Source organism: Leptonychotes weddellii, chromosome X, assembly GCF_054177405.1.
Source record: "Leptonychotes weddellii isolate Sample4059 chromosome X, ASM5417740v2, whole genome shotgun sequence".
NCBI classification, from domain to species: Eukaryota; Metazoa; Chordata; class Mammalia; order Carnivora; family Phocidae; genus Leptonychotes; species Leptonychotes weddellii.
The window spans coordinates 84,546,517-84,559,095 of record NC_138385.1 but is presented as its reverse complement, the minus strand read 5'-3'; the positions used below and the strand labels follow the sequence as shown (position 1 = coordinate 84,559,095).

General features: G+C 36.8%; 1 protein-coding gene and 2 non-coding genes across 3 annotated transcripts in view; 1 reads left to right on the top strand and 2 right to left on the bottom strand.

Moving 5' to 3' along the window:
• Positions 1-12,579, top strand: part of LOC145717739 (interleukin-1 receptor accessory protein-like 1) — a 952,714-nt gene that overhangs the window by 744,591 nt on the left and 195,544 nt on the right. The window lies entirely within an intron of this gene.
• LOC115942461 (small nucleolar RNA U2-30) lies at positions 2,156-2,225 on the bottom strand. The gene has a single exon (XR_004077072.1). It is a non-coding gene; the product is annotated as a small nucleolar RNA U2-30 (small nucleolar RNA).
• Positions 2,405-2,484, bottom strand: LOC115942466 (small nucleolar RNA U2-19). Its single transcript, XR_004077074.1, has one exon. It is a non-coding gene; the product is annotated as a small nucleolar RNA U2-19 (small nucleolar RNA).

Genomic DNA, 12,579 nt, shown 5'->3' with positions numbered 1-12,579 from the left:
CATAATATTGAAGAGGAAGAACAAAACTAAAGGACTGATACTATAGGACTTCAGTATTTACTATAAACTACAGTAATCAAGACACTGGTGAAAGAACAAATAGATGAATGGAACAGAATAGAGATCCCAGAAATAGATCCAGATAAATAGAGTCAACTGATCTTTGACAAAGGAACAAAAGCCTATACAATGGAATAAAGTTAGTCCTCTCAACAGATGATGTTGGAACAACTAGACATCCATAGGCAAAGATGAATCTAGACATAAAACTTAAATCCTTCACAAAAATTAACTCAAAATGTATCACAAGCATGTATGTAAAATGCAAAACTGTAAAACTCCTAGAGAATAACATTGGAGAAAACCTAGATGACCTTGGATTTGGTGATGACTTTTCAGCTAAAACACCAAAGGTATGATCCATGAAAACAAAGAATTGATAAGCCAGACATCATTAAAACTAAAAATTCTCCTCTGAGAAGAGTAATGTCAAGAGAATAAGAGGACGAGTCATAAATTAGGGGAAAATATTTGCAAAAGATATATCTAACAAAGAAATGTTATCTGAAATATACAAAGAACTCCTAAAACTAAACAATAAGAAAACAAACAACCTGATTAAAAATGGGCCCAAGATTTTAATAGACATCTCACCAGAGAAGATGTACAGATGGCAAATAAGCATATGAAAAGATGTACCACATAAAAGTCATCAGAGAAATGCAAATTAAAAAGGAGAGTGAGATACCACTACATATTTATCAGAATGGCCAAAATCTGGAACACTAACACCAGGTGCTGGCGAGGGTGTGGAGGCACTGGAATTCTCACTGATTGCTGGCAGGATCAAATGCAAAATGGTAGAGCCACTTTGGAAGACAATTGATGATTTCTTGTAAAACTAAACATACTTTTACCATATGACCCAGCAATTGTGCTCCCTAGTATTTACCCAGAGGAGTTGAAAACTTTTGTCCGCATAAAAACCTGTACACAGATATTATACCAGCCTTATTCATAATTGCCAAAAATCAGAAGCAACCAAGACATCCTTCAGTAGGTGAATGGATAAATAAACTGTGGTACAGTCAGACAATGGAATATTATTCAGTTCTAGAAAGAAATGATCTATCAAGCCACAAAAAGACATGGAGGAAACTGAAATGCATATCAGTAAGTGAAAGAAGCCAGTCTGAAAAGGCTAAATACTGTATGATTCCATCTATATGACATTTTGGAAAAGGCAAAACTATGAAGACAGAAAAAAACAGTGGTTGCCAGGATTAAGGGTGGGGGAATGAGAGATGAATAGACAGAGCACAGGAGTTTTAGGACAGTGAATATACTCTGTATGATACTATGTCATACATTTTCCAAACTCAGAATGTATTAACACCAAGTGAACCCTAAGGTACACTATGGACTTTGGGTGATTGTGATGTGTCAGTGTAGATTCATCAACTGTAACAAGTATGCAACTCTTGTGGGGGATGTTGATGATGGTGGGGGGGTTAGTCTGTGCATGTAGTGGGGAGGGAGATATAGGGAATCTCTGTACCTTCCCCACAGTTTTGTTGTGAACCTAAAACTACTCTTAAAAAATACTCTTTTATAACAAAATAAATAAAGAATTTGCATATCATTGCCCTTGTATGAAGAATCAGGATTACTAAAATGTAAGAAACATTTCCTCATATTTCCCATTTGTATGGAACATGGAGATGTTATCACTGCCTTGACTCACTTGCTCCCTATGGTGGTTGGGCTCCATGGAGCCTGAGCGGAGCCTGAGTTTTCTTGTCTAAAATATATGTTGATAGGTGTGAACTGGGATCAGAGATCCAAGAGGTCAACAAAGAATTAATAGGGAAAGGACTAAGGTACAAAAATAAGGTCCTTTCCTAGAAATTCAAGTCTAGAATGAAGTAAAATTTATTGGAGGTTGTGGTGTGTCTGAGTATTGGTAGCAGTGCTCACTTCCCTCAGGGCAGGCTTTAAGTAGGCCTTGGAGTTTGTGACAGTTTTATGCTCTGGGAAGTATGTGTTTGTAGATGATTCAAGCTGAGTTTAAAGGTTTGCAGCAGGGATTGCATAAAATATTGTGAAAATTGTATTGAAAGTGATCTTAAATATTTTATTTTATTTTATTTTATTCTAAGTTCAGTTCAAGTGTAGAAATCTTCATAGTTATAAAGGTCTATAGTGAAACCTTTTTATCACTGCTCAGAACTGATTAGTCTATCATACACACACATATCCTCCCATCTCATTTGTCCATCAGCAAGTCCTCAGTTATCCAGTGTCAATTTTATAAATACACATGCATACACATACACACTCACACTCACACTCATGCATTCAGAATCCCAGACATAAGCCTTTATTGTTTTAAATTACTTTTACTTCTCAGAACGATGCAGATCATGCATCAGGTAGCCTGGCAGGTGTTTTGATGCTCAGATTTGGCTATTTTCACCATTGATCTAAGTTGGTAAGAAACAGATCTCAGAGAATTAAACATTTTAAATCTGGAAGACTAAACTAAATTCATTTAGAAGTTCCACTATGTCCTCTATGTAGCTATGACTTTCATCTCTTGCTGCCTTGAAGCTGAGCATAGAAGAGCAAATAGTGGCCTCTCTCCAGGCCAAACAGACTAGAAAAATGATCACACAAACAACTACTGATTTTTGCTTTGTTGAAAGGAAAATATTTCCATTCTAGACCACAAAAATGAGTAAAAATAATCTAAGACTCTTTAAGGACTATACTGATTTCTTCTGTATTTCTGAAACAAAGAAATAGTTAAGATACAATTTACACAACCCCAGGCCTGAAGAAACTGGGTCCTATGTACTAACATCAGGGCATCTTTCTGCTGCCACCTCTCCTGCCTCAAAACTATTCTCCACATTGTGAAAACCATATGCTTAAAAACCATCAGTAACTCACTCCACATTACTCAAAGGATAAAGTCCCAAATCCTTAGTTGGTTTTTGTCAACCCAGCAATCATTAGTCCTCACTTACCTCACACTCCTCCCCCCACCATCATCCATCTGTTTGCTGTATTCTACTTTATCGTCCAGCCAAACTAAATTTTCTTGATCATACACCAAGGAGTATTCCTTCTGCCCAGATCACTGTCCACCCTCACCATAGACATTCACTTGATCAACTTCAGTGCATTCTTCAGGTCTAATGTATACCTTCCAGGTGAAGTCTTTTTTTAGTCCTCAAAATAAGTGGCTCCTCTTTTTGTGTTCTCATAGTGTCAAGGCACGTCTGTTTCACACACTTTTATAGTCATATATTTAAAGTAGTGTTTCTCAGATGTTCGGTGTGCATAGGAATTAAAAGGAGATCTTGTAAAAATGCAAATTCTGAGTCAGGGTGATGCCAGTGCTGCAGTCCCCAAAGCGTGTGCCGAGTAGCAAGGACGTAGAGTCTGTGTGCCTCCGTGGACCTGAGGACAGGATCCGCAGAGCCTGACACACAGCAGGCCCTGAATTCACAGCCACTGAATGAATTTCAAAAGCGATAGAATCTTGACAATATAACATTTTCATTTTAAAATACAAGCAGTGCTTACAAATAACCACTTGAGAAGAACTTTGTTAACTTCCTTCTCTCCTTCTGTATCTTGGTATTTCCATCTGTTCTTTCTGTCTCTTTGCCTCAAAGTTCACTGGTATCTGGAATTTCTACCCAATCCCTTCCTTTTCCTCTATTCCTTTTACACCCTGGAGGCATTTTCAATGATAGCACTTCTGAAAATAAAAAGCAAAGGAAGCCAGGGAAGAGAGATGAAGAAAAATGAACCTCTTTTCTCTTCTTCAGCTATCAGTTGAGTTACTTTCTTGTTTCTCCAAATCTAACCTCTTTGGACCTAATCAGACTATTTATCAAAGAATCCCAAACACATCCCTAGACTCCACTTTAGTGTTGTAATGCTCAAAACTATTGTCTGTATGTTCCTCAGAAATGGAAATGAACCTTGTATCAGTCATTTATTTACACAAAGACTTGTCTTTTAACATCTAAGTAAAGATTTGACTGTTTTTTAAGCCATAGCTTTAAATGCATATTTGCCTAGGGCTTGGGGAGAGATACACGTAGTCATTTTGTTCCAAATATTTGTAGTTGGGTATATTGCAAACATGGAATAGTGAAAATACCACAAACTCCCTGTGGTCCCCTTACCACCCATATGCCCAGCCCTTGTCTCAGATACGAAAAATAAGAAATGTTAGAGAGCAGTCACTGTAGCAAAGGACGAAAGTGGTGAGAACATTTTATGAGATAATAATTCTCCTACCAGGTGGACAGCCTTTAAGGAGTACAGGCACTGCTCTTCTCCATTAGGGGTAGATATGTTTCCAAGCAGACAAAAACCATCAAGGAAAACATTGTTTTGGGGAGATAATGTGTACTCAGAAACCTCAGACACCTGTGATTTTAGGAAACCACAGATTGACTTTTCTACTAGGACATACAAATCTTTGTTAGGCTTTAAGTGTATTTAATGTCCAAAGGAACAATTTATGGAAGGGTGATTGGTCTGGATTTCTATATTAAATTTATGGTATGACTTACAGAATGCTTGCTCGCTTGCTCTCTCTGTGTGTATACACACACACACACACACACAGATATATATATATATATATATATATATATATATATATAGTGTAGTCTGTATCTACATGATAAGTAAAATGTGTATTTGTATATATATCTAATTCATACCTTCCACATTTGCATCTCGTGTATGTATATGTATATGTATATAATCTATAATTTCATTTCTTGACATCTAAGGCTTGAAAGAGGTCAGAGGGGAAACTCTTGGTAAATGTGTAGATTTGCTCACTAACCAGATGTTAGACATATAAATTTTATGCTAAAAATGCCATCCCCAAATATCAAGAAAATAGAACAACTATACTAGGGTATGGATTCTAGCAAATTAAAAGAAATATCTGCATGATCTATGTTTCTAATTATCTGACAGAGTGCTGTTAATAACTTTTCTGGAAGCCACAAACACAGCAGGAGCACTTAGTTATGATGCCTTCTTAAAATACACCACAATGCACTTTATCTGTGGCCTTCAAGATCACATTGGCAGCAGAGCCTACCATAATGAACTGTCCTGAAGCCTTGAGATGCTGTTTTCAGCAATTTTGCATTTGAGTATTCAGATTTTACAGTGTGTGAAGTCTGACTGAATGTGCTTCACCACTGTAACTTCAAAATATTCACATTTTCCTTTTCTCAATTTAAGGCCATGTTGATAAAAAAAAAGCATATAGAATATTGCAAATAAATAGCTATAGTGAGCTAAGAACTAGATAGAACCCCAAGATTTTTCAAAATATGCTAATGATTATTTTGTCCAGTAGATTTAATTTTGCTGCAGGACACACATAAAAAAAAGGTACTTCACACTCCCCATGGTTCTCAGTGGTGAACATACCAGCCCATAATTACCAGCACACAATTATTCAGTTATCTGCTTGCACCCAAGAAAATATCATTCCTTGTCTTTTGATATTTTGTTTCACATCATGTAAGCATATGTCTAAAGCATTAATAAAATTATAAATTATACATTAGATGATCAAATAGGAGAAAATCTCTTCAACACTCACATTCTCTGCAATTTTCTTTCTTCTACAAATGTTACACCACTTTTGCTACTTTTATCTTAATTACAAAGAGTAGTTGGGGCACCTGGGTGGCTCAGTCGGTTAAGCATCCGACTTTTGGTTTCAGCTCAGGTCATGATCTCAGGGTCATGAGATCAAGCCCCAAGTCGGGCTCCCTGCTCAGTGTGGAACCTGCTTGAAATTCTCACTCCCTTTCCCTCTGCACCCACTCCCCGCCACACTCTCTCTCCCTCTTCAAAAAAAAAAAAAAAATGAAAGAGTAGCACAGCGTTTGGTGGATAAGGAAAGAGAAGAAAAGGAAAAGTTAAGTCTTCCTAATAAGGAATATTATGCTGAATACTAACTACCACAACAAGTCATCAGTCGTGGAAATTAGAAGGAGCCCCCTTAAATGTGCATATGCTATTTTTTAAGGTTTAAAATATTTTACTTCCAATTTTAATTCACCAATATCCATTGTCACTTTTTAAAAATTATAGAGTTTTTTACCCCTCAGGTTATATATATATATAACGAGAACTTAACTGCTCTTTTTGGAGTCACTCTGGGGTGTTGCATTAATTTTAGCTGTAGGATAACAATAAAAAGTAATTTTAGAAAACCACAAGGTAACTTAGGGGCCTCATAAATGAAAGCACTTTTCAGAATGCTTATTGATGAAGAGAGCCTTAATATTCCTTCAGCTTGGTTAACTTTAGACAGATTTCTTCATCGTTATAGGCCCCTCACCTCCGTGTTCTTAGAGCTTTAACTTTAGAAAATTTGAAGTTTTCAATTCTTTCCTGCCCCTCTGAGGTATAAATCATCTCCCAGGCTCTTGCCAGTTTTACGTCTCAGAGGTGTCTTTCTCAAAGACTTGGGAGCCTTCTCTTTGATATGTAATCATCAAGGAAACTAAGGTGCCCTCTTTCTAGTCTCTGTGGGAGTAGGAGTCTAACTTTGATAGATAAGTGTGTCAATTAGCAAACGCACATAGCCTAATCCCATTGACCATTCCCCTGCCCCAAGGTCCTCCAGTACTTTTCTACTAGCTCATCCCAGTGCTTAAAATCTCTTTCACCTTTTGTTTGGTGGAGTTGAGTTCTGTCTCTCTCCCCTAATGCAGTTGCCTTTCATAAATTCTTCCTTGCCCGTTTAATTCTGCCTGGTACAGTTTTTCTAGGACATCATTTAGACCTCAAGTTTACGGGAAAGGAATCTGGATCAATGTAAATAGATTTTTAAAGGATTTTAATGAATATTCTAAGACATAGAAATACCTTATCTACCTGCAATTACTAGGTCTTACCTTTTTAAGCCATACTACATTTTTGCCTGCTTTTATCATTCATGGTGAAATTTTTTTTTTTTTTCAGAGACAGGTTTTTATTTAACATTTATTGTAAGGGGGTCCACGCAAAAGGAGGGGGTGAAGGGTGGGGAACATGCAGGGCACACAGGAACACGATGACATGGCCAGGGCCACAGCTTCAGGGCTGGGAGGGAAGTGGCTGAGAGCTCACGGGCACCCCCTCGGCCCCCGAGAGGGAGCCCACAGCTGTGGGGGGGGCTGTCGCCGCCGCCGCCGCCGCCGCCACCGCCATAGGACAGACCTCACCGGTACCTTTGTTGCAGAGCTCACAGACGTGGTGAGGGCCTTGGCTGTGCACCTTCAGGTGGTCGGAAATACAAGCCGAGCTCAGCACACACGTGACATGGCACCTCCTCCCCGGGTCGGCCTGGGTGCGCCCGCAGTCGGTCCTTCGTAGCAAAAGCTGCCTCACATTTCTCACATTTGAAGGGCCGTTCTGTTGAGTGCACTTGTCTGACGTGACTGTTGAGGTGATGCGGCCGGGAGAAGCTCCTGCCCCAGCGCGAGCAGTGGTAGGGCTTGCGCACAGCGCCGTCAGGTGAGCGCACGTGGTAGCCCATGCGGTCCTTGCGCTTGAAGCGCCGCTGGCGCACCGGGCACTGGGAGGGCTTCTCGTCCCAGTGCGACAGCTTGTGTCGGTTCAGGTGGTAGACGTCGCGGAAGGCCTTGCCGCACATCTCACAGGCGTGGTTCTTCCGGATGCGCTTTCCCGAGGCGGTCGTGGTCACCACGCCACCCGCGGCCACGGCGGCCGCTCCGCCGCCCGCACCCGCCTCTCCCGCTCCCCCGATATGATCAAAGTGTTTCCCATCCTTTTTAGAAAGGTTCAGATTTTAACCAACCCCCCCCATGAGATTTTAAAACCATAGATATGTGGTATATCTGTTTATGTATGGTGGCTTTTAGAATGCCATAAACTCTTGTAATAGCCAAGATTTGTTTGCCCCTCAGGAACTAATTTCTGCACTCATGGGATGATAGTACCCACCGAAAATGAATAGATTAAAGCACAAAATAAAAATCACCTAAAATCCCACACCACAGAGGTGACTACTATTTGCATTTAGACAAATATCCTTTCATATATCTTGCTAACAATATTTTATATGCTTTCTTTTATCCATTCGTGTACTTTAATAACATAATGTGGACATATTTCCATATTAATATAAGTAGACATCATCCTTTTCAAGTATATACCATAATTTATTTAATTAATTAATTCAATTTCCTATGACATACCTTCTTTCTTTTTCTATTTTGTATTTTAAATAATGCTATAATGAATATCAAGCCATATCATATTTGCACATTTGATGTGATTTTTTTTTGTAGAAGATTGCATATGATAACTTTATGTACAAAAATATAAACACAAGGCAAGCAAAAACATGCACATGATACCAGGACGTCTAAATCAACCAAACTACTATAAAAGTATGTAAAGATAACTTATCCTTATAATGTATCCTAGATTTACAATATTCCTTTAATTTGGGTGTAATCAATTAGTTGGATGCAGAAAACAAGATTAGAATTATATGTATAATTTGCATTACATATATCATAAGGAAATGGTAGATAAGCCTTTTATATTTAAAGACAGAATATATTGTCTTGCTTATATGGTAAACTATTGCTCTACCGCTCCTCCTTCCAAAAAAATTACCCCAAATTGTTATTTGGGTGGGGAAACACATCTATCTATAACATCTATTTGTAAAATTTCAGACTTTGTTTCTCTCTGTATGTAACCATGTGAAAATACACTGTCTATCAGGTAAGGTAAGTAATTGAATTTCTAATTTTCTAAGCTCACAGTTTTATGTGTATTCATATCTTCCATTTGCCAGTTTTAAACTTAAATATATACATTCATTTTGTGAAATTAAAATAACCCTTGGAGAAGATGTAAGCAACAGAATGCAAATGGGGTGTTCTTTTGTGCTTTTCTTGTGTAGTGTTTACTCACTTTTCACCTTGTTATCTACAAAACATGGAAGTGCCTGAGGTGATATTTTTAGAAATAATTTCTCAAAGTATAATTTCTGGATAAAAAGTCATGTCTATTTAATTTTTTAAATAAGATTTCCAAACTGTCTTCCAAAAAGTCTTTACCAATTTATAGTCCTTCATATTTTGCAAGAGAAAACCTATTTACAACACTAGGTATTACCATTTTTTTTAATCTTGGCAAAACTAATAAAGACAAAGTGAACCCCCAATATTCTTTTAATTTTATATTATTTAATAACTAATTGGGTTGAGTTTTTCAGTGAGAATATTGACTATTTGTATTTTTTAAAGGTGTATTTATTTATTTGAGAGAGAGAGGGGTGGGGAGGAGAGAGTCAGAGGGAGAGGGAGGAGAGAAGCAGACTCCCCACTGAGCGGGGAGCCTGATGCAGGGCTCCATCTCATGACTGTGAGATTGTGACCTGAGCTGAAACCAAGAGTCTGACACTCAACCAACTGAGCCACCCAGGCACCCTGACTGTTTGTATTTTTAAAAGAGACTTCCCTAATCTTGTAATGTTCAGCAGTTTTTTTTTTCTTTTTTCTCTTTTTCATTCCTTATTATACATATCGCCCAGGATATGATCACCTTGTGTAATAATTTAATGTATTTTTACAGTGGCAATTGTGGAAACTCTGTAGGGCTCTGTGCCATTTCATTTCACAAATGATTTTGCTTCCTTCTTTATTTACTTTTATATATAAATGAAGTTTATGACAACTAATGTATATGAGCTTATTATTCATATGTGTTGTGATTCTTAAAATATATTTTATAATAATTTTATGCGGAGGTGTTTAGAAAAATGACATTTAAATAATTGCAGATCTTTCATTATCACAGGTAAGATAATTTTTTTATACTTAAGGAGAACTTGATCATTCTAATATATTTTTTTTATACTGAAACTTAGAGACTTCTCAATTCCCTTCACTCCTTAATCACTTTTTCTGTATAGATTTTGAACTGATATATTTTATTTTTTTTCATCTTTATCTCTTTATCTATATCATATTAATATGTACATTCCTGTGATTCCAGTTAGGCTCATTTCACTTATTTTTAGGGGCTGGTCATGTGAAGCAATACCTGTTTTCATAGTGGGAATATTTTTTTTTAATTTTATTTTATTATGTTATGTTAATCACCATACATTACATCATTAGTTTTTGATGTAGTGTTCCATGATTCATTGTTTGTGTATAACACCCAGTGCTCCATTCAATACGTGCCCTCTTTAATACGAGATGATGTGGGCATATTTTTTTATGCCAACTATTGCCCATTTCTCCAAATTTATTCACGAGAATTGTTACTGATACAGTTTAATCCTCTATTCATGTAAATTCTGCTGTTTCCCTAATATTTTGTATATGATAATCCATATCTAGAAAGAAAAATGAAAGTCAGTAATTGTGCTTTGGTTTTGATGACTCTTTTTTGAGAATTATCTATGTAACTCGATAGTTATTTCATTAAACCTTACAGGGAATGGAGTACTACTGCATGCTACACCATGGATAAACCTTAAAAACATCATGCTAAGTGAAAGAAGCAAGTCACGAAAGACCAGCTATTGTATGATACCATTTGTATGAAATATCCAAGACAGAAAATTGATTAGTGGTTGCCAGGAAATGGTGGGTGGGGGAAGATTTGAAAGGTACTCATTAATTATTATTTTAATTTATATGTTGGGTCCATGAGTGCATTTGGACTTTTACTCAGAATCACATAACATAAAATTCACTATTTTAAGCAGTTTAAAGTGTATAATTTAGTGGATTTTAGTATACAGTAGTCCCCCTCTTATCCATGGGGGATATATTCCTATACCCTCAGGGGATGTGTAAAACTGTGGATAGTACCAAGCCTTATATATACTGTTTTTTCCTATAAATACATACCTTTGATGAAGTTTAATTTATAAGTGAGGCATGGTATGAGACCAACAACAGTAACTAATAATAGAAAAGAACAATTATAATAGCAATACACTGTAATAAAGGAATGTGAATTATCTCTCAAAGTATCTTATTATACTGTACTCACCCTTCATCTTGCGATGATATGAGATGATGAAATGCCTACATGATAAGTTGAAGTGAGGTGACTGATATAAGCATTGTGATGGAGCATTAGGCTACTAGTGACCTTCTGACAATATGTCAGGAAAGTCCTCTGCTTCCAGAGCGCACTTGACCAGGGGTAACTGAGAACGTGGGTAATGGAGACCCCCAAAAGTGAAACAGCAGATAAATGGTTGGGAGAGGGGACTACTGTATTCACAATGTCATGCAACTGTAATCATTGTCTAATTCCAGAACATATCCATTACACCAAAAATAAACCCCATACCTCCCAATTCCACCCTACTCCTATTTTCTGTCAACCACTAATCTACTTCCTGCCTGTATGGATTTGCCTATTCAAATAAAATCGTACAAGAGGTGGTCTTTTGTGACTGCCTTCTTTCACTTAGCATGTTTTTAAGGTTCATCCTTGTTGTAGCATGTAGCAGTACTCCATTATTTTTATGGCTGAACAATATTCTCTTGCAACAACATAATACGTATTGTTTATCCCTTCATCATTTGATGTACATTTGGGTTGTTTCTACTGTTTAGCTATTATGAATAATGCTTCTATGAACATTTGTGTATAAGTTTTTGCGTGAACGTATTTTGAATTCATGTAGGTATATACCTAGTAGTGAAATTGCTGAGTCATAGGTAACTCTAACTTTTTAAGAAAGTACCAAACTGTTTTACACAACAGTTGTACCACTTTACATTCAAACAGTGCAAACCGTATGTTTACAGTATATGAGGGCTCCAGTTTTTCAACATCTTCACCAACTTGTTGTTTTCTCTCTCTTTTTTTTTTTTTTAATTTTAGCCATCCTGGTGAGTGTAAAGTGGTATTGCATTCTTATTTTGTGCATTTGTTTTTAAATTGCTTGTTACAAGTGCATGTGTGGTTTTATAAGTGGAATCACTAATATCAAAGTTATATGACCATCTTGATGCATGCTCTGTGTCTTGTGGCATACTACAATGAGTTGATGATTGTTCTGTATTATATTTACAAAAGAAAAACAACTTTGTTTTAAAGTTGAGGATGTGATTGTATGTACTAGGCTTTACCCTAAGTAACTTTTTACAGCTAATTATTTCAGAATCTGTCTTTACTGGATTTGCAAAAGTAACTTTAAAAGAATCGTGCTAATAGATTTCTGTGTTAATGGACTGGCCATTCTGGCTTTTCTGCCTACTGTCTGTAGTGCCCAGAAAAGGGGGCACTCTAAATCATGCTTATTTATAACCTTCCTTGACCTGAAATTCCATTAGTGGAAGGAATAAAGTAGCTTCTCATTGAAAAATATATTTACAAAATACTAGTATATAAACCATCCTTTCAAGGTAAGTTAAACTCCTCTAGAAATTTCATTAACTCTATTAGACTGATAGTCATTAAAGTAAATATATCTTCATGAAACATTTTGCTTCCCTGGAGGCAAGATAATAAAAAAGATAAAAC